We start from the raw sequence: 21,469 nt of genomic DNA on the forward strand, positions 1-21,469 counted from the left end.
GTTTTTAGAAAATGTCCGTATGGATCTGTGTGTGTGGATGTATACCGTAATATTTCTGGAACTACTCCGTCAATATCTATAAAATTTGACATGCATATCTATTTTTTTATTCTAAATTTGGGAAAAATAGTCATTTTTTATTTTTTTAATTATTGTTTTTTTATGGCCATTTTTTGATTTTTTGATAAACACTATTTTGCGTTTGTTTCAATCATTACATTGTTACAAACAATCTAGCTAAAATGCATTTGAAAGTGAATAAAATTATCTACTTTTTCTCGTTTGGTCCTCGGGATCGATCGCTTTGTTCTGCAGATAAAATGAAAAAAGTGATTTTTTTTTAATTTTATATCTTTGAAACTAAACGTCATAGCCTTGCCAAAAAAAATTATGTCGATGGGTCACGTGTCAAACTATATCCCATTAAAATTTCAAGTGATTTGACTACATATTTTTTTAATAATAAATCGAAAACTGAAAAAAATGAGTTTATTTTGTGCCTCGATTACGGGCGTAAACAGACCTTATTGCACTTGAGATTTTGGGAAAAAAGTAGAATTTCATGTGTTTTGTCGAAGTTCATTGCACAGCTTTCAAACCCCTATGGTTTTAAAGATATCAAGGTTTCAATATTTTTTTTGAAAATTTTCCGATCACTCTCTAAAACAATGTAGTTAAATGCTTTAAAATTTTACTTGGTGATTTACCATAAAAAAGCTATCTGCTGTTAAAATTTTAAACGATTTCGTCAAGCGGTTCTTAAGTAAAGAGCTAAAATGTAAAAACCGATTTTTCTCAAAACTTTTGCTTTCTTTTTTAGGGGTGTCGTTGCACGTCGTTAAAGTACCTCCCTATGAATTCGTGTCACACTGATCAAGTGGCGCGGTAGAGCCACGAAGGCGAGTTTGAAGAAGCAGACGAAGCTTTGGCGCCCGCGACACTATTTACTTCTATATTGGTATCCGAGATTTTACTTTTAAGAAAAACGATACTTTCCATAATTGTTTCTAAGTAATTTTTATATATTATTACATTCGTGTGCTAATCAGTGATTTTTAATAGAAGTTGTCAAAAAAAAACGCGGTAATTTATATAATATAAATAATCTTGTATACGATTTGCTCAAATCATTATCTTTTTCTCCAGTGTGAAAGGACAGTGTACAGGAAATCCTAAGAAATAAACAATAACAACAAACAACGAGAAATACGATACGACGCGAGTTGGGCAAGCTGACTGACGCCACGGAAATAAACGGTTATCATAGTGACACTCAGATGGCGCTACTCATGAATTTCACACCACAAGCTGATAAATACATAAAGAGTTAATTGATAAATAAAAACTTCATTATTAGAATATAACTTTTATAATAATAATCAACGTATAATTATCACATGCAAGCGTATACTACTCTAAAAAACTTTGAGTAACGGTGACAATCACCGTTACCCCCGAATTAATGTCCGCCTGGCATACGTCTACAGGGCAAGAGTCATGGCGACGCACGATAAGTTGTTCTCGCCTCGAAGGGACCGACTAGTAAAATGTTCGGTACAGATATCTACTACGAGTGCTTATTTATTGCTTTCGTAACTTTCTGTCCCAATATTTACTACAAGCAAGTATAATAAGATTTCTCGCGCATCATTTGCTCTTTTCCCGTAGAACCATGCCTACAAATACTAATTATTGAGTCCCTCTAATGCGTTATTTGATTTAAATACTCATGGACTTCTCGCGAGACACTGCTGGAAAAGGAGGCCTACGGGGCGAGAGCAGCGGCGACGCACGTAAAATTGCTCTCGCCCCGTAGGGTCTGACTATCAGATCAAAATATTACGCAACATTTTCCGTGGAGCCACATCTACAAATACCAGTTTTTAAGTCCTTCTAATGCCGTATTCGAATTGTAAGGCATAGGATTCGCGTCCAATGAATGCAAAACAGAATTCAAACACTCATGGACTTCTCGCGAGACGCTGCCGGAAGAGGAGGCCGACGAACGAGCACGTTAGACCCTACGTGGCGAGAGCAACTTTAAGTGCATCACCACTGCTCTCGCCTCGTAGGGTCTGACGTGCTCGTTCGTCGGCAACTGTTCCTCCTAGGCAGCATTGAAGCTCTTTCTTTTTGAGACATTACAGGAAAACAAATCAACAATTAATGGCCTACGTTTTTTTAACCAGTCGTAGAGTGATGTTAAGTTCCTGCTGCAAAGGAAAGATTTTTCCTACAACACGATGATTGTTAATAACGTGTTCTTAATATGAAATATTCTCTTTTTAACACTCCGTGCGCGAAACACCAGCTTTTTAAACTAGTCCGCGAAATAAATAATATGGCGCGAAACATACCGTTGCTATGGAAACGTAATTTTGCAAACACTACACGAAAAACGAGCCCCGTGAAAACCGCGTTTTTCGCGCATGTCGTGTTAAAAAATATGGTTCCAAACATGTGCACGGAGTTAGCGAGGGTGACAAACTACACCCGTGCGAGAATTGCTTACTTCGCGCACTTGTATCAAAATATACTATTTTAAAACTCGCCACGCGTGAGGTAGATTGGTTTAGATGCTTAGGTTTTACATACGTTTATTACGTTTTTTTCTCGTTGTTGCTCACCTTTCTCCGATGTGCCGGCGTATAAATATTACATTATTAAAACTATTCAAATAAATATTACATTATTAAAACTCCCTACGAATGCGGAGTATATTAGTTCAAGAATATATTTTAGGTTTTTATATCGTCGGTCCCTACGAAGAGTAGTACGGTTCAGATTTGCTACGACGAAGACTAGTAGGGTTCAGATTTGCCGCGAAGACTAGTACATTTCAGATCTTTCCTACATGAAAAAAAGTTTTGGAGATATACAAATAGTTATTTTGGTTAAAATTAATAAAATTAAAATATTTTCAAAGTTGCCAAAAAATTTTTTTAAAATTTCGAAATTTACAAAGTTGTTATGAGATTTAATATTAATTTTTTACTTCTAATTAAAGTTTTCATTAAATAATTATAAATTTCGAAATTTTTAAAAAATTTTTTGGCAACTTTGAAAATATTTTAATTTTCTTAATTTTAACCAAAATATTGGATTTTTTATAAATATGTATATCTCCAAAACAATTGGATTTTTTCATATGGGAAAAATTGTTAGCCTTATATTAAAATTTGTTACGTGTTTACTAGAAATTAGTACATTATATAGTAAAAATTATTTTAAGAATTTCTCCGTGTGCCAAAATTGGAGGTTATAAAGTTGATTTATGCAGTAATCAGAGACTAAAATCTATAATTTTTTGTTTATCTGGTATTATTAAGTGATAAAATATCATTCGCTGCTATTATTTATTAATTTTGGTCAATTTATTATTAATATTAACTCATGAGTAAATGTGATTAATATATCATATTTGAAATTTAGTACATAACAGTACTGTTTGGGTAAGTGGTCAGCGCGCTCGACTCCCATTCCAGAGGTCCAGGTTCGATTCCCGTCGCCGCAGAAAAATTTCTTTCTTTCGTTTATTTCTTTCACTTAACAACATTAAATGTCAATAATAATAATAATAATAATCATATTCGAATAAGCGCGTAAAAGTGGACAGCAAAATAAAAATTAAATTTAAAAAAATTTCATTTCAGTATAGAAATTACTATCTGAGATAGTAAAATTTAATACAAAGCAAGTATAACCGTCCGTTACTATATAATATAGTCATTTTTCCTGCATATGTAGTAAATTTTAATATCTAGTTTTCTCAGTGTACGTATGTACGTATTTTTAGGGGTTAAGCATCTTTTTGTTTACGTTTCGCATAATTCGGAATCTCAGCAGTGCTTGGCCAGTGCCTAAGCAGTCATCCCGCTTTGAACTGGCCAGTCACTGCTGCCTAAAAAGCTTAATAAAAGAGGTGATGATAGAGTAGGTTTTAGTCAAAATATCCATCACGAATTGCCGATAAACTTGCGCAAGTGCATACAATGGTATAACAAACAGCATAAATGAAATCCGCTGCTGATGCTTAAAGTCCCTTTTTATTACCTCAAGTAAAAGTAAACGTGACATAAGGTGGATCCTCCTCTCTTAAAAAAATGATGGCCTTTGTTGTGAAGCATTTAATACGTGATTCTGATTGTTTGCTGGTTGGTTGCCTAGGCAACGAGATCAGAACCGCGCTTTAAATTCATAACCCTCAAAACAGTCATAACTCATAACCCTGGTAGAAATGTTTGAGGTGTTTAAAATGAAAATGTTTAAAATGAAATGTGGAAACCTTGATAACAGATAAAATATATGTAATATAACTAGCAAGACATTTTAGTAAAAATTAATCATTACCAAGAGTGTGTATTATTACAACATGTGTATTGAAAAGTGGCACCCTAATCCCATTTGTAGTAGTAATAAAATGTGTGAATATTATTTTGTTTTTTGAAATGTCAGTGAGAAGTTCAATTAAAAGAATAAAGAGTTTGAAGATATACTGTGTCTCTGTGCCCAAAGTCGCCCTCGGTGTGGTTTGAGAGGTGAATTTAAAGAAAAGTTCAGTATCCGAGTCAGTAAGTTTAAGTCTATCATTATACAATGCTCTTTGAATTGTAAAAAGGCTACTAGACATGTTACCTAGAAATATGTAACCTAGATAATTCTGATTTAACTGTTTTCGTTCATATTTTCACATCCAGACTCATGCGAATTTTTTAATTGTGCAGGTCAAATTTTACTTATAACTAGTTACGCAGAAACTACTATCTCTAGCACATTGTATTTCTGGTTTCTAGCATATTTTTACATGGAGAAATTGATAAATGTTTTGGCTTTTTTGTCAAGGTATTAGGTAATTAGAATTTTGACTTTCAATAGTTGGAAAAATGCAGAAACAGGTATCGGTCTCAATATCTCTCACAACTGTTAAAATTAAAAATTCTAATTAATGCCTTGACAAAAAAGCTAAAATACTACAAGCAAAATTTGATACGCTAAATTAAAAAATTCATATGGGCCTCGATGTGAAAATATGAATGAAAACAGTTAAATCATAATCATGTAGGTTGCATGTTTTCTAGGTAGCATAGTAAGTATCTGTGTAAAATTTCAGTTGTATAGCTTTTTTATAATGCAAATAAATGGCATTGTAATGATAGACAAACTCACTGACTCTTATACTGAACTTTTCTTCAAATTCACTATTCAAACCAATGATGACGACATTGAGCATTATTAATATATTTATTAAAAAGTAGTTTTGAGGGATTTAGTTGAAGTTCTTTGCTGCTATATATAGGTGCTAAAGCGTCAATAGCTGAAGACGAACTGACGAGAGCTGCTGGAAACATGCGACAGAAGCTCGCTCATAAATGAGTAATGTAGGATAAACGCCGGATAATAAGGGGGTTCTTACATTTCGTAGAAGTTTCTTTCCATAAACTTCTGCCTTTATCGCGAGAAGTTTCAGGCCTTCAGAACTTATAGCTATTACTTCTTATTCTAGTTCCTTTTGCCAGCCACACATTTCTAGTTGAGGTAATAAGATATAACAAGGTGCGTTGAGGACATAATATGATAAACATATAGGATAGGAGCCGAGGTAAATAAAATGGATCGACGTCGTAGCACTTTACGTACCGATTCGACAAAAGGAAATCAAGATAACAATCAAGGTATAGTTTTGAGAGAATGTAACATGTGATAGTGTTATGGGTGATTGAACCGAATAATTATTTCGCAGATTTCGAGTGGGCATTTAGTCTGAATCGCATCTGCCTTAAAGCGGTAGGCGTATGGCCGAGCGAATTAGACGAGCTGGATACTCGCGGAGTCAGCAATAATCGCAATCATCTGCGAATTCCCATCATGCTATTTACACTGTGGTTTGGTTTAATAACACCACAGCTCTATGCACTTGCAAAAGTATACAGACAACTTCAATTGGTACTCGACGCTCACGTACTGCACGCTTACGTCCTTTATAAAACTCTTTTTTCTTTGGAGAAGTCGAAGAGGTAATTGATCACGCAAGACCGATAAACACCGAGAGGCTAATATTTGCAGCTGTAATATAAAAGAATCGTGCCCCACAGTATACGGCCTAATCCTACGGAGTGCACTAATCGATTGGTCCGGCTCGCGAAGTAGTGACTGGAAGTACGAAACCATGTATAAGCAGGCCTATAGGGCGCAGATCTTTACGCTCGGCGGCTACCTTGTCATGTACCTTCTCCTTCGTCTGCTTCATGTTCTTTCCATTTTCGGCCCAGAATCCGCATCATCAACAACATCACCGATCCTGGCGGCGAGTATCGATTTCTGCCCATATAGGCTTACTACCCTTTCAGATACGACCGCTCGCCGTACTTCGAAATTACCTATGCCACGCAGATGCTCGTCGGCTGTTGCGCAGCCTCCACCTTCACTATTCCTGACTACTTTTTCGGTGTATTGGTATTCCATGCTAGTGCTCAGTGCGAAATTCTCGCTGCCGGGATCCGAGAGCTGTGTCTCGAGGAGTTAGATACTTCGTCGACTGAAAAGCCGAGGGAACTCGGAATTTTTAGAGACATATTGTACGGAGACACGTTCATTTAATAAGGTAGTAACTATTTACTTTTACTCTGATACGAACAATTAAATTTTCTTATACTGGAAACTGGGTAATTTTATTGCACATTTGTTAACAACATTAAAAAGTCCTTCAACATGGTTATTCTGGCACAAACGTTCAAATTGGTTCTCGTCATTTGCTGTTTAGGCTTCAATATTGTCAAGGCAAGTAGACGACAATAATGCTATAAAAAGTAAGTGTGTAATACATCCAACTGAAAGAAATTCATAGGCGACGGGAAACAACAGCGAAAGTCTGCCAATTCTGCCAATAGTAACTTTGGGAGGGTCAACTATAACTATGATGTGCCACATGCTGGTTTACTGTTTCGCGAGTGAAGTTCTTGCAATGCATGTAAGTTTATTTTTTCACTTAAAACTATTATCATCGTCGATTTTATACGAGTAAATATGCGCAAAGCGAAAGCATTAGTGTCAAGTTTCTGTCTAGTTTTAAGTTTTTCTAAATGTTATAAAAAATTATAAGCGTCTGTCTGTAGAAAATCCTGAGCGAAAATGTATCGGCACGCACAAAGGATTATAGTTTATTGTAGGGCTTTTATAGCTTTTTATGAACGATGGTCACAGCCGACAGATACGCTCGGAAAGAAGAGCCATGCTTAGAGCAGGTATAGATTAGCACTAGCTCGCAGGTTTATGGCCCACGCCAAGTTCGTCCACGCAGCAGCGTCCATAGCGGAGAGAACCCAAGATCCATCTGTCCCTTCGCAAGCAGGTATACGAAGTGAGCATCAGCTTCTGCTGCGACCAGAGTTGTTCTGCTCGACAAGAACTGTCCAAGCAGTCAGTCTCGCACGAGCATCGACACGAGAAGTAGCGCTCTCGTACATTATGATCGATGTGTCGTTAGTGTAATTTTCCTCTTCTGATATTTTACCTTGAATAAAGTTCTAGTTTTCTTATATTTTAAATTCATCTTGTCAGCACCTTATTTTTGCACCCAGTCAACCGTGAAAAGAACAATTGGTACTGCCTGTTATGGCAGTGATTGGCACTTGCTAACGGTCGATTGTGCTCGCACCATCATTCCGATAATTGCTCGAGCACAGCACCCACTACAGCTCAGCGCTGGTAAATTCTTTTACTTATCCCTCAATGCTTTTCTCAGTGCAAGTTCATCATAAAATAGAGATCTATCTATGCTCTTATTTAAACTGAATTACCGTAACTTTGACATTTTTCAGGTCGTAAAAACCTCTTTTGGATAAGTTTCAGTCCTTTTGGCTGTCGGCGCTTAGTTGGAATAATTGTGTTTGGAACTTATAGATACCACTCATTTGTTTGAGTTGAGTTACACAGTGCGTATAAAGACGTATCATTCGGTATTCTTTGATTCCCGTGTTATATTGCTAAACTAGTAACACAAAAACTAGTAAATTGTCATATAAAATTAAAAAATATATTCATTATTCTTAATAATACGCATGCGAGTTTTTAATTAAATCAGCAAATCAACCTTTTGATCACTATGCCATACGGAAGAGATGCATTGCTGTTGTGCGTTATTTAATTGAATTCACAAACTCTATCTGCCTATGGCAAGTATTATATGCAAAGATGGTTTACAAAATTTAATGCTACAACTCTGGAACCGCGTTTTCCTTGCTGTAGAGTACATTAAAAATACTAGGTAAATAATAATCCTACCAAATTGATCTCAGCACACCATTTTCTAAACGATTCCATTTATACTAAATGCCTATAGCCATTGTTCAACAGCATGCACTCCATGTTCGAAGGCACAAACGGGAAATCCATATTACTAGGATGAAAGTACGAGAAAAAAGCTTCAATAAAAATATAGAAAAATCGTGAAAACAAAGAACAACCCTAGAGGGAAAAAAATGTAATAAATTGTAATAAATTGTAATAAATTGTAATAAAACGTAAAAAATGTAAGAAAATGTAAGAAACTGTACCTTTTTGTTGGATTTCGGACCTTTTTTCTCATACGTTTTTGTACACTTTCTTACATTTTCAGATTTGTTAAATTTTTTTACATTTTATTACATTTTATTACATATGTTATTTTACCGCCTAATATAGTCAATATATTTTTTTAATTATTAATTTTAAATGTAACAATGCATAAGAAATTGTAAGAAAAAGTAAAAGGATGTAAGCAGAAGTAAGAAAAGAAAAAAGTCGCCATTTTCTTATATAATATTACGCTTACAGACAATTTTTTACATTTTGTTATACTTTTTTACGTATTGTTACATTTGTCATTTCAAAGAACAGACCCCCATGAAATCCTGGATCAATGGATTTGTAATAAATTGTAATAAAATGTAGCAAACTGTACTAAAACGTAATAAAGGTCCGAAATTCAACAAAAACGTACAAAATAGTACGATTTGTTACATTTTCTTATATTTTATTACACTTTATTACATTTTTTATTTCCACAAGGGAACCACGTATAACTTCGGAAAATTTACGCAATTTTGTGATTCTGGATTTTCTCATATATACATCTTTGTTGTTAGAACCACGCAAGTCACCTCAAGATACTAAGAAACGAAGTATATTGACCAAATCGAATCAAAACTTTTTGGAGATTTGAGTTTTTGATCATAAATCTACTCATATGTCCTTGTGTAAATTATTCTATTTCAGAAAATATAATGACGAGTGTAGCTAAGTAAGAAATACACTTCTTTCACCCTCATATTCATTTTGATTTACATCTATCAAGGTAAAGTACGTGGCCTTTTCTTCGCGTCTATAAGATAAAGCCTATCATGCTATAACATAATGCGCTTCAGTGAAGGCATTATAAGAAATCATAAGATAAAGGTATTTCATATAATCCATACTACTTTGCAATAGATAGAGGAAAAAATGCGGAAAGAAAATTATCGTCACGCAATCCTTTACTTCTACGCGCTTCTTTGCGCGTTGCAACTTGCAAAACTTGCAAAACTTCCCAGACACTTTTTTCTCAATTATGCAAGAACAAAATCTTCTTATGTCAAGGTTCGATGTCCTATCGCTTTGCCAACGACCCGAAGTTTACCCCTTCAAAGCCCCTGCTCGGCCAGGTAATAAATTACCCGGGGCGCAATAAAGGCTATTTTTTGGTAACTATTTGTAATTGTGGCTTATTATATTTGTTATAATATTATTCATAGGTGTATCAGTGGTACACCTTTAAATAAAATTATAACATATATTATGAGCCACAACTATATGAGTTGGTATTATGTAACGTCTAATACTTATATAGACACACACATCCATCGGATAGGCTGCAGAGTGAGGAAAAAACTACTCCCTTGGGAGGAAAAAACTACTACTCCCTTGGGAGGAAAAAGTGTTTTCCTCCCAAGGGAGTAGTTTTTTCCCGCTGCTAAGAAAAACTCGATTTTCCATTCATTTTACATGCATGGAAAATGGCCTTTTTCGTGCGCGTATGATGAAAACTTAATTTCTTATTTTACTAGGAATGAGGGCGCGCTTCGCGCGCTCTTTATTCTATCTCTGTCTAATAACACTGGTAGAAAATCTACCATAAGTGTTGGGCGGCACACTAACGTCTGCTAATATTTTATAAGCATGTAACATGTTACTAAATCCCTCAAAACTACTTTTTAATAAATATATTAATAATGCTCAATGTCGTCATCATTAGTTTGAATAGTGAATTTGAAGAAAAGTTCAGTATAAGAGTCAGTGGGTTTGTCTATCATTAAAATGCCATTTATTTGCATTATAAAAAAGCAACTGAAATTTTACACAGATACTTACTATGCTACCTAGAAAACATGTAACCTACATGATTATGATTTAACTGTTTTCATTCATATTTTCACATCGAGGTCCATATGAATTTTTTAATTTAGCGTATCAAATTCTGCTTGTAGACAGTTGCACAGAAACTACCATCTCTAGCACATTGTATTTCTGGTTTCCAGTGTATTTTTACATGAAGAAAGTGATAAGTATTTTAGCTTTTTTGTCAAGGCATTAATTAGAATTTTTACTTTTAACAGTTGTGAGAGATTTTGAGACCGATACCTGTTTCTCCATTTTTGCCTTTTTTCGCATTCGAAAACTAACAGGTCTAGAGAGCTCATATTTTGCATATTATTTATGCATTTGCATATTAACTATTAAAAGTCAAAATTCTAATTACCTAATACCTTGACACAAAAGCCAAAACATTTATCAATTTATCCATGTAAAAATATGCTAGAAACCAGAAATACAATGTGCTAGAGATAGTAGTTTCTGCGTAACTAGTTATAAGTAAAATTTGACCTGCACAATTAAAAAATTCGCATGAGTCTGGATGTGAAAATCTGAACGAAAACAGTTAAATCAGAATTATCTAGGTTACATATTTCTAGGTAACATGTCTAGTAGCCTTTTTACAATTCAAAGAGCATTGTATAATGATAGACTTAAACTTACTGACTCGGATACTGAACTTTTCTTTAAATTCACCTCTCAAACCACACCGAGGGCGACTTTGGGCACAGAGACACAGTATATCTTCAAACTCTTTATTCTTTTAATTGAACTTCTCACTGACATTTCAAAAAACAAAATAATATTCACACATTTTATTACTACTACAAATGGGATTAGGGTGCCACTTTTCAATACACATGTTGTAATACTACATACTCTTGGTAATGATTAATTTTTACTAAAATGTCTTGCTAGTTATATTACATATATTTTATCTGTTATCAAGGTTTCCACATTTCATTTTAAACATTTTCATTTTAAACACCTCAAACATTTCTACCAGGGTTATGAGTTATGACTGTTTTGAGGGTTATGAATTTAAAGCGCGGTTCTGATCTCGTTGCCTAGGCAACCAACCAGCAACCAATCAGAATCACGTATTAAATGCTTCACAACAAAGGCCATCATTTTTTTAAGAAAGGATAATTTTTGCACTGAGATGTAGTACAATATTTAATAAACCTTGATGTTTAAATGATTGAACATGAGCACGACGTTGATAATTTCAGTAACAATGCTATTCAGTTTGTTAATTTTTTGGGTACGGTGATCAGCGACAAATGTGTGTATGGCTGTAAACAAGTACTTTCAATAGGTAAGAAACGAACAATTATCGTGGAAAACAGCGTATTCTTTCAAAGATCAATAATGTATACACATGTGCCAGTCGACGATAAGTCGAGCACTTTATACGGTCAAAAAATCGAGCTTTTGCAATTTTTAGGGCACACTCACCAGACCAAGTTTTTTCCATGCGTTTGGACACACAGTATGTAAAAAACACGGGTAGCATACCTCCAAACTATATGCCAACAAAAAGTTACGGGCCAATTACTAATTGCCAAAAAAATGCCTTTATAACACAGTGTGGCTAAAATCCGCTGTTAAGTCACGTCTATCTGTGACTAAAGGAGTCCTTTTTTGCACCGTATCTATCACACTCGCTACGCCTGTGCGCTAACCTCACGGTGCAAATAAGGACTACTTTAGTTACGAATAGGCGAGACTTGCGGATTTTAGCAGTCTGCGCTATAAAATTTTATACGATACTCTTGACTTAAATGTTTCAGTTATACACGGCGCTTAGAGCCCTCGCTACGCTCGGGTGCTAACTGCGTCGTGTAACAAAGAACCATTTAAGTCACACGTATCGTAATGTACTATTATTGCGCCCCGGGTAATTCATAACCTGGCCGAGCCAACATTATTTTTTCTGGTATTTCCATAGAGACAGTCGTTCAACGATTTTTTTTTAAATTCAAGATCTTGGGCTCCGCTGCTCATTAATGCCGGAAAAAATAATGATTACTTAGCCAGTTAATTAATTACCCGAGGCGCAATTAAGGCTATTTTTGGTAATTAGTAATTGGCCCGTAACTTTTTGTTAGCATAAGGTTTGGAGGTGGCATCCATGTTTTTACGTATTGTACATATGTCGAAGTGCATGTAAAATACTTGGTCTGGTGCGTAAAGTGTCCAGCTTCTCGCAGAATAGCTCATATGCAGACGCAAGATTACCATATTGAAAGCGAAAGCGTAAATTGCAATTTGTTTAATGCATGAGGGCACAAACAAAAAATGTATTACGGTAGAATGAAAGAGCGAGAAAAGAGCTTTATTTTTAAGAAAAAATGCGTTAAAAGTCACATTTTTAATGGCAGGTAACTTTTGACCTAATCAAGCATTTTTAGCGCTTTTTTTTTTTTTAAATTAAAGCTCTTTTCCCGTTGTTTTATCCTCCTATAATAAATTTTTTTGTTCGTGCCCGCATGCATTAGGTACATGCCTTAAGTACGCGTAAACATCTGTTCGTATTTCCAAGATTTTAGAAAAATAAAAAGTTCGATCGAAATTTTCTTCTGGTAGAACAATTCATTAAACTTAACACTACGGCGCTACAGACTCGGTTTTTCATTTGCAAACTTTATTCAAAAAGCCTTATGTAATGCAAAACAGTGTTTTTTGGGACGACATCCCCTTAATTATAACGGTTTTGCAGGCTTTTAAAAAAATAGCATATACTTTGAGTGTCTAGTTATTATATTATTATCTGCATCATGAACCTTTTTTGTATAAATTAATAGCATGCACATTCTATACAGACCTAAAAATTAAAAAATGTTAAGTACTGACAGCTAGAAGAACAGAGACGTAACCAAAGGAGGTTTTCACGATCTGAAAAATAAAAAATTTAACAGCGATGCATTTAAAATAAGAGAACAAGAAGAGGTGTAATGTTGAACTTACGCTGAGAAAAGCATTGAGAGACAAGTAAAAAAATTTCCCGGCACTGAGTTGCAATGGGTAAGACGCGCGAACCATAATTGGGATGATTTCTCGAGCACAATTTGCTGGCAATGTGTACCAATCACAATCATAAGCCGCTTCACTGATACCCTCGCTCTAAAAAGTACGATTATATAATTTATTGTCTACACATTTTAAAGAATAAGAAAACTTACGTGCATTGCAAGGATCTCACTTGCAAAGCAATACACCAACATGTGCATAAGAATTGTAAGCGTTGATCCTCCTAACGACACTACTGGTAAAATAGGTGAATCATTGCTTTCGGTCCCAAGTGACTGTGAATAATATTTTTGTTCATTATGCATTTGAAAATAATTGATCTGTTCTTTTCTATATTATGGTTATAAATAACTTTCCATTATGATGTTGAATCCCAAACAACATATGATGAGCGTTAAGCATATGGTTTGTGCCAAAATTATCAAGTTAAAGGAATTTTCGATCATTTCCACAAAACTAAAAAAAATGTACATAATTTTGGTAAATAATAAAAGCACCTTAATATCTTTTAAAGTTATTTCATCTGCTTGAAAATATAGTATAGACTGCAAGTTGCGCTAGATGAATATTCAGCGTGAATTTCAAGCTAATATATTGATTTTTTCTTAAGTTATCGTTGGCCTTATAATATATTTTTGGAATTTGTAAACAATCATTTTTCAACGATATGTATTATTTTTGTTAATAAACCTGTAGAAGGGCCCCAGCTCGTTTGTTATTAAAGAAATAAGTAAATAAATATAGTATCTATCTCAAGTTATTTGCAAAAATTAATTTGAAATCGACAAAGCCCTTGATAATAACGTACGCGAAGAAAACGAAATTAGATTAGAATTTTAACTATGATTTCTGATAGCTGAAAATTAGGATTCCGCATTTTACCAAATTTTAAATTTGCAATAAATCAAATTTTGAGAATATTATATTGGATAAGAGTGACTTGCATGCAATACTACACAATATTTAATCTAAAGAGTGAATTACATTTTCGTTAGCAAAATTAAAATACCTGATGAGATGAACGTGCCTTTGCACTAGCTGCTTAATTTTTGTTCTAAAGAATTTATTTTCCAAAAACGTATTACTTATACCAGCTTCGACTTGCGGAGGAAACAATTGTTGAACTTTAACGGCTAAAATCTCGCACTGAGCACTTGCGTGGAATACTAAAGCGCCAAAAAAGTAGTCGGGAATCGAGAAGCACGAGGCTGCGCCGCTACATATTATTACATGCGAAACGAAAATCATTTCGAAATATGGCGAACGATTGGCGTCAAATGGATAGTAAGTTTGTATGGGCAGGAAACGATCCTCGCCTGCCGTGTCAGTGATGTTGTTAATGATACGGATGCTCAGGCCGAAAATGGGAAAGATTATAAAAACTATAAACGAGAAGAGCATCACTATGTAGCCGCTGAGCGTAAAGATTTGAGCTCTGCGTGCTTGCTTCCGCATTATCTCGTACTGCCAGAGGCTGCCTTGCGAACTTTGCCAATCTAAAAGGGCGCTGCGCAGCATTGGTCCGTATACTGCAGCTTGATAAAATTAATTTATAAATGGTTGCGTATACCATGAAAATGTTAGTACTGTTTTGTAATATGGCTTTTTAATGTTTTTATCAGTTTTTTTGTTACACTAATATATTACGTTTTGTAACACATGCACGGTTTCAGCGTTTTTTAGAACTTTTATAGAATCGGCTCTAGAGTGACCTTTTTTTGACGGCCTTAAAAAAAAACATATATAGAACTAAATATTTTGAGGTACTGCATACAAAAAATTCACTTTACTTCCGCTTATAGGCACAAAAAAACGCGGAAATTCATACATACGTTACAAAAACTATGGTGTGCACCAAGGGCTAAGGAGGCTTTTTGACCTCGTGTGGATATTGCAGTACTCGTCTGCGTCTCGTATACTGCACTCTCCATACTTGGTCTAAAAAAGCCTACTTTATGCTCTTAGTACACAATATATTATTATAGTGTAATGAATTTAATAAATTGTTTCCACTATAATTAAATCGAAATATTGTTTCAAAGCTTATACCTCCTCGACTCTTCCATAGAAAGAAGAGCTTTATGAAGGATGTAATGGTACAGTAACTTAGCGTGAGGTTATCTAGTACGAGTTGCAAACGTTTGTAAACTTTGGTGATAGCGTACATTTGAGGAACTATTAGACCAACCAGTATCAGAATAAGCATGGCAGGAATGCGTAAATACTTTATTGAACTGGCTTTAACCCTGACAGTGTTTGCGTCGACTTCATTTGGCCAGACGCCGATAAAGTTAAGACAGATGCGATTAAGACCAAATGCCCACTCAAAATCTACAAAATAAGTATATATATATATAGAAGCGGCATGAAATTTTCTGAATAATATTCATTCTTGCTTGAAACGTATTCAGCGTAATATATTAGTCACCTTGATGATTATTTTTTCTTCGTCTTATCGTAGCCCCCCGGAGACCACGTTGTTGCCGATCCATTTAATGTATCGAAATTTTCGTATCCGTAAGTCAACTATTACAGGTTCGAGTAAGAAGATGGAATAAAAGGAAATAGAAGAAGGTTTCAGTGGGGGCCTGGACGTTCATGTGGCGAGGGAAAGGCAAAGAAACTTCTTGGTATAACACGATCTATTATCCGGCTATTTATCCTGCATTATTAACGTATAAATGCAGCGCCTTTATGGATGCCGACGACAAGCTCTTAGAGGCCTCATTTTTTCTCTCGCTTCCTTCTGAGTCGTCGTCGAGACTCTGCATCTAATGTAACGCCAGGTTTACGCATAAAGACGAAAGTTTTTCATTGTACTTATAGTGTTTGTATGACGTTCTAATATATATATAAAAAGAAAATTTAGTTGTTCGCCAATAAACAAAATTAAATGGGCATGGCAAGTGACGTAGTAATAATCTTGAGAGTTGTTCTTTGCTTCATTACGATTAAATATAATAAACTTGACTTTGTTTGATTGATCTCAGTTCTTTTCTATCTGTAATTTTGTTGCGGAATATATCAAACTGGCCTAACCTTTTACTTTTTTAAGAGTTAATTTTTTTTAGAGATTTCAATCCTTTTTTTAAAATTGTTTAGAGTATTTGATATTTAACGTAGTAAAAATAAAATATAAGCATCTTTAGCACCATTCAACCACAGCTTTTTTGTAACATTTTTATTACTAAGATGAAATCACTGATTGTTCTAATATACATCACCCTCGAATTATTTCTACACCTAGACACCAAAAACCACGGTGCGAACTACCCAGATCTCGTCATCGGCCACCCTGTACACCTAGACGCCGCCCTTAAATGATTTTTACACCTAGACACCAAAAACCACGGAGCGCACCACCTAGACCTCGTCATCAGCCACCTTGTACATCTAGACACCGCCCTTGAATAATTTTTATACCTAGACACCAAAAACCATGGGGCTAACTACCTAGACATCGTTATCGGCCACCCTGTACCTCTAGACACCTTCCTCGAATGATTTTTACACCTAGACACAAAAAACCACGGAGCGCGCCACCTAGACCTTGTCATCGGCTACCCTGGCAAGCTAGTTACTGTTACAGCTCCGGAATGCAGAGTATGCACTGGCAACCTCTTAATTCAAAATATCGTAATATATTATTATATTTTCTTGAGAAAGCAATTCTCATCTGTATATAGCTTTGCGGTCAATTTCACGGTCCTAACACTTCTTGCGGCTAACTTAACGGTCCTTTCACATTTCAGGCTGAAGAAGAAAAACGTAATTTTAGCATTTGTGGATTATACACTCACATATTATAAAAATAAGCAGCCTTTTCACTAATATTTTTGTTGGAAGTCATAGTTTAACTCAGAAACATACTAATAAGCCAAAAAATCTTACGAACAGTAACAATAAGCATTTTTTTCTGTATCATGAAAAATCCGAACACCAATATAGAAGTAAATAGTGTCACGGGCACCGCGGCTTCGTCTGCTTCTCAAACTCGCCTTCGTGGCGCTACCACGTCACTTGATTCGTTTTGCATTCTTCTCTAAAAATATTGTCAGAATCTATACTAACCGCTCACTGGATTTCCGTGCTAGTTTTGTTTTTTGTCAGTGCAGTAATCCAGATGGAAAATGCCAAGAGGTGTAGGAACCAAAAGATTTGAGCCAACCGTAAATAACTCATACGTGCAGTGTTGCCCTTTTTTTTAAAACACGTTAATTAAAGATATTGTAAAGCTTTAAATTGCAGTTGTAGCTTTGTAATGAGCTTCGTAGTAATGTTTTAGCTTCCCACCGGACATTTCGTAATGTTGTAGATTAACGTTATGATTAACATTATAATGCTAATTTTGCCTTTAAAAATTATGAAACTTGTCGCTTAAAAGTTGGAAATGATTTTCGACTGTATCGCACAGAACGAAAGTTAAGGCATATGCATGTGCACTTCTATTAATTCGATAGTCTTTACCATTTTACAGTGTTGGCATAGACCTTCAGCTACGACGTAACGACTTGAGTCCATGCGCCAACTTGAGATACTGCCCTAAGTATCGAAAAAAGTTGAAAAAAAATAGCAGGAGTTGTCTTAAAAGTAAATTTGTAAATATGCAAAATACGCATGCTGATTTATATGTGGCATATCCATTGCACCAAATAAACGAACAAATAATACATACAAAGTTAGTTACAAAGTGAATTGCATATTAGAAAAAAACTAACTTTTGAGAAAAAATCCACTTTCAAGAAAATCTATTATCGTGGAAAACATTTTATAGGGAGAAATGTTTCTTGGGAAACGCGGATTAGTAAAAATGTCCAATAAATAATCACTTTACCAATAAATATCACTTTACCAGAAATGTTAATATTTGAATTTTTGTTATTTTAAAATTTTAGGAAAATCTATATAAATCAAAACTGACCAAATATTATTACAGAAATTTATTAGAAACTGTTAATCTTGATTTCTCCTTGTTGAATATTTAGCGAGTAAATATAAAGCAGGGCTTCCAACATAAGTATATTTATTCAAACAAAAAATATAAAATTCAATACAAAATATAAGAGCGCGACAGTTGAGAGCATCACAACTGCTCGTGCTCGGTGTCGGACTTAGACTAACTACTGTCCTCCGCTGAGGGCATTACAGTACCTCGGAGACGCTGCTTTTATTACACCTACGGCTGATCGCGGGGGGACGCTGAGAGAACCCTTTTGCCAGAAGTCGCGCTTTATATCTATCGCTGTTATCCAGCGAATTTTTCTTGACAGCAAACATCCATTTGCAGCCGATGGCACGCTTGCCTTTTGGTAGCGGGACGACACTTCACGTATTATTTTCTTGCAGAGCGTCGATTTCTTGTCACACAGCTTTTCTCCATTTTTCGGCGTCTATGCTTGACATGGCTTCTCGGTAAGTCATTGGTACAGCATATGCTATATGTGCGACCGGATTATCATATCTATTAATCAGATTGAGCTTCTCACTGTTGTGCAATTGCCTACCTTCTTGCTGTTGGTTTTCAATGCGCTGATTTGCTTGCTCGCCGATTTGCTCATTATCTCCCACTTCATCTACAATTTGTTGATCGGGAGCAATGATATCAACATCTTGTTGATGATTTTCTTCATTTTCGGCGTCTTGAATTTCTCGTTCTTGTTCCATCCCAAAGTCAAACGAAACACGATAAACTTCATCTTTCTTCTCTATATTCTTTAGGCTACTTTCGTTAAAATCTACGTCGCTGCTGACGTAAATTTTGCGCGTTGCTGCGTCCCAAAGCCAGAGTTCTAAGTTGACATTGCTGCCTATCAACATACACCTGGCGCTCTCAACGAGAGTGCGAATTTCTCGTTCGGCTTGGCCATTTTCCTCGTGGATGTATGGTGATGAAAACTCGTGCATTATACCCTTTTCTTTCGCGTGCTTTTGAAATTTTTCAGAGGTATACTCACAGCCATTATCTAATCGTAGCACTTTTATTCGATTTCTAGTTTGTTTAAATGCAAAACTTTCAAACTCTAAAAATCTTTCAAACACTTCTGACTTATGTCTCAGAAAATACACTTTTCTAAAGCTTGTGCACTCGTCTTTAAACAGCAAAAAATATTTTGAGCCTCGCGGAGACTCAATATTCACGGGGCCACACACATCAGTATGTGCTGTGACGATGCATGCGGCTTGCGGGTTTGCTTACCCATTAAGCACGTCTCGCAAAAAAATCGTCTTCTTTCTCAAGTACGAATTTTTTATCGTTAAACACTTTGTTGGTGTTTATCACTGCGCGCACATTTATATGTCCGAATCTCTCATGCCAGAGTTTTAGCGCTTGATTATCTTTAGACTCAGCGATGTTGCACTTCTCGGGAACTTTAACTTTGAACAACATTTTTAATAAATTCTCGCCGCGGGCTACTACTTTGTCGTTTCGGTCACGCACTTCACAGTTAGTTTTAGAGGTGTAGAAAAAGTATTCTTTGTCGTTAATTGCTGGAATCGAAAACAAATTTCTTTTCAGTTCTGGCACTAGAAGCACATTTTGCATTTCCCGACTGATTATTTCACCGTTGATTTGCTCTTCAATGATGATCGTGCCGATGCCTGCAGCGGGCAGCATCTTATCGTCCGCAATTTTCACATAGCGGTTTTCAGTCGTTGCGTCAAGAGTCTTAAAAATATCAGCTCGGAAGGTCATGTGCATGATACCACCCGAGTCAGCCAGCCAAATATCTTGATCACTATCGGTTGTTTTACTTACGAGCGCTGTCACATCGCTGATGTGTGCTGAAGCTACAAACGATGATTCTGCCTTTTGTTTGCTGGCGTTTTTATCCGGACGCCTCTGATATCCAGGTATGCGACGACGCGGTCGAAGCGCGGTCCGCTGAGCGCGCGTCCCTTTTTAATCCCTGATTGCTGTGTTTGTCGCACGTTTTTCTAGCAATAAACGCACCGCGTCTCCGAGAAGCTTATCTTCATAAAAGAGCAGATGCGCTGCCGAGTTCGGCGACGGACTCGGTGCAGCATCTGCGCTTGGGTTTTTCCCAGCTATAATAAAATAAACTATCCTAGAACTACGCGTATTTCTAAATTAAAACTACGTCAGATTTTAGCAAAAATCCAACACTCCTCTTATCTTTCCCGAGAGCTGAAACCGATGACCAAGTTTCCCATCATCTACCAAAAATAATATGAAATCCTCCCGTTACCTTATAGATGAGTCTAACGAAAACTAATTCCTGGTTCACCGTTACGATTTGTTAGAAGTAAATTAGTTTCTATTATTATCTGTCATTTTGAAACGCGAAATCTAGATTTGAATCGGCCTTCAGGCATGTTGGCATACCTGAACAAATTTCGTTCTGTCTCGACTCCATTCCCTATACAAGCTGTTGTGTTTGTACTAAGGTAAGGATTAAGCGGAATATTATGTATAATAAATAATGATAGTTTATTACAGATATATGTTAAGAACACTGAGAATACGAAATGCTGTGCTATTCCACGACCCTGTGACACTTTGGGAAGCTCGATCTCGTCTGACCAGCGTATATGAGGCATTCTGCGAGAAGTCGGACACTTAGCGGTCGAAAAATCGAGCTCTTGCAATTTTAAGGGCACACTGACCAGACCAAGTTTTTTACATGCACTTCGACATATGTACAATACGTAAAAAACATGGATGCCACCTCCAAACCTTATGCTAACAAAAAGTTACGGGCCAATTACTAATTAACAAAAATAGCCTTAATTGCGCCTCGGGTAATTAATTAACTGGCCAAGTAATCATTCTTTTTTCCGGCATTAATGAGCAGCGGAGCCCAAGATCTTGAATTTAAAAAAAAAATCGTTGAAAACGACTGTCTCTATCCGTATGGGAGGCGCAGCCCTCACTGATCTCTCGACCGGCGCAAAAAGTTTTGTATCAAACCCTCCGCAATGAACAGCAACTGCGGAGGAGCGTCTATATGAGAGTCGTCAACGCGTCCAACCAAGGTCGGAGGTCCGGCTCTTCAGTCTCTCCGAAATCCATGAACCCCGGCTCCACTGG

At 36.0% G+C, this 21,469-nt stretch overlaps 2 pseudogenes; one reads left to right on the top strand and one right to left on the bottom strand.

The window, feature by feature from the left end:
• On the top strand, positions 5,609-7,871 carry Or40PSE (odorant receptor 40 pseudogene; annotated as a pseudogene).
• Or39PSE (odorant receptor 39 pseudogene) lies at positions 13,231-15,911 on the bottom strand (annotated as a pseudogene).

Source organism: Nasonia vitripennis, chromosome 4 (assembly GCF_009193385.2).
Source record: "Nasonia vitripennis strain AsymCx chromosome 4, Nvit_psr_1.1, whole genome shotgun sequence".
NCBI classification, from domain to species: domain Eukaryota; kingdom Metazoa; phylum Arthropoda; class Insecta; order Hymenoptera; family Pteromalidae; genus Nasonia; species Nasonia vitripennis.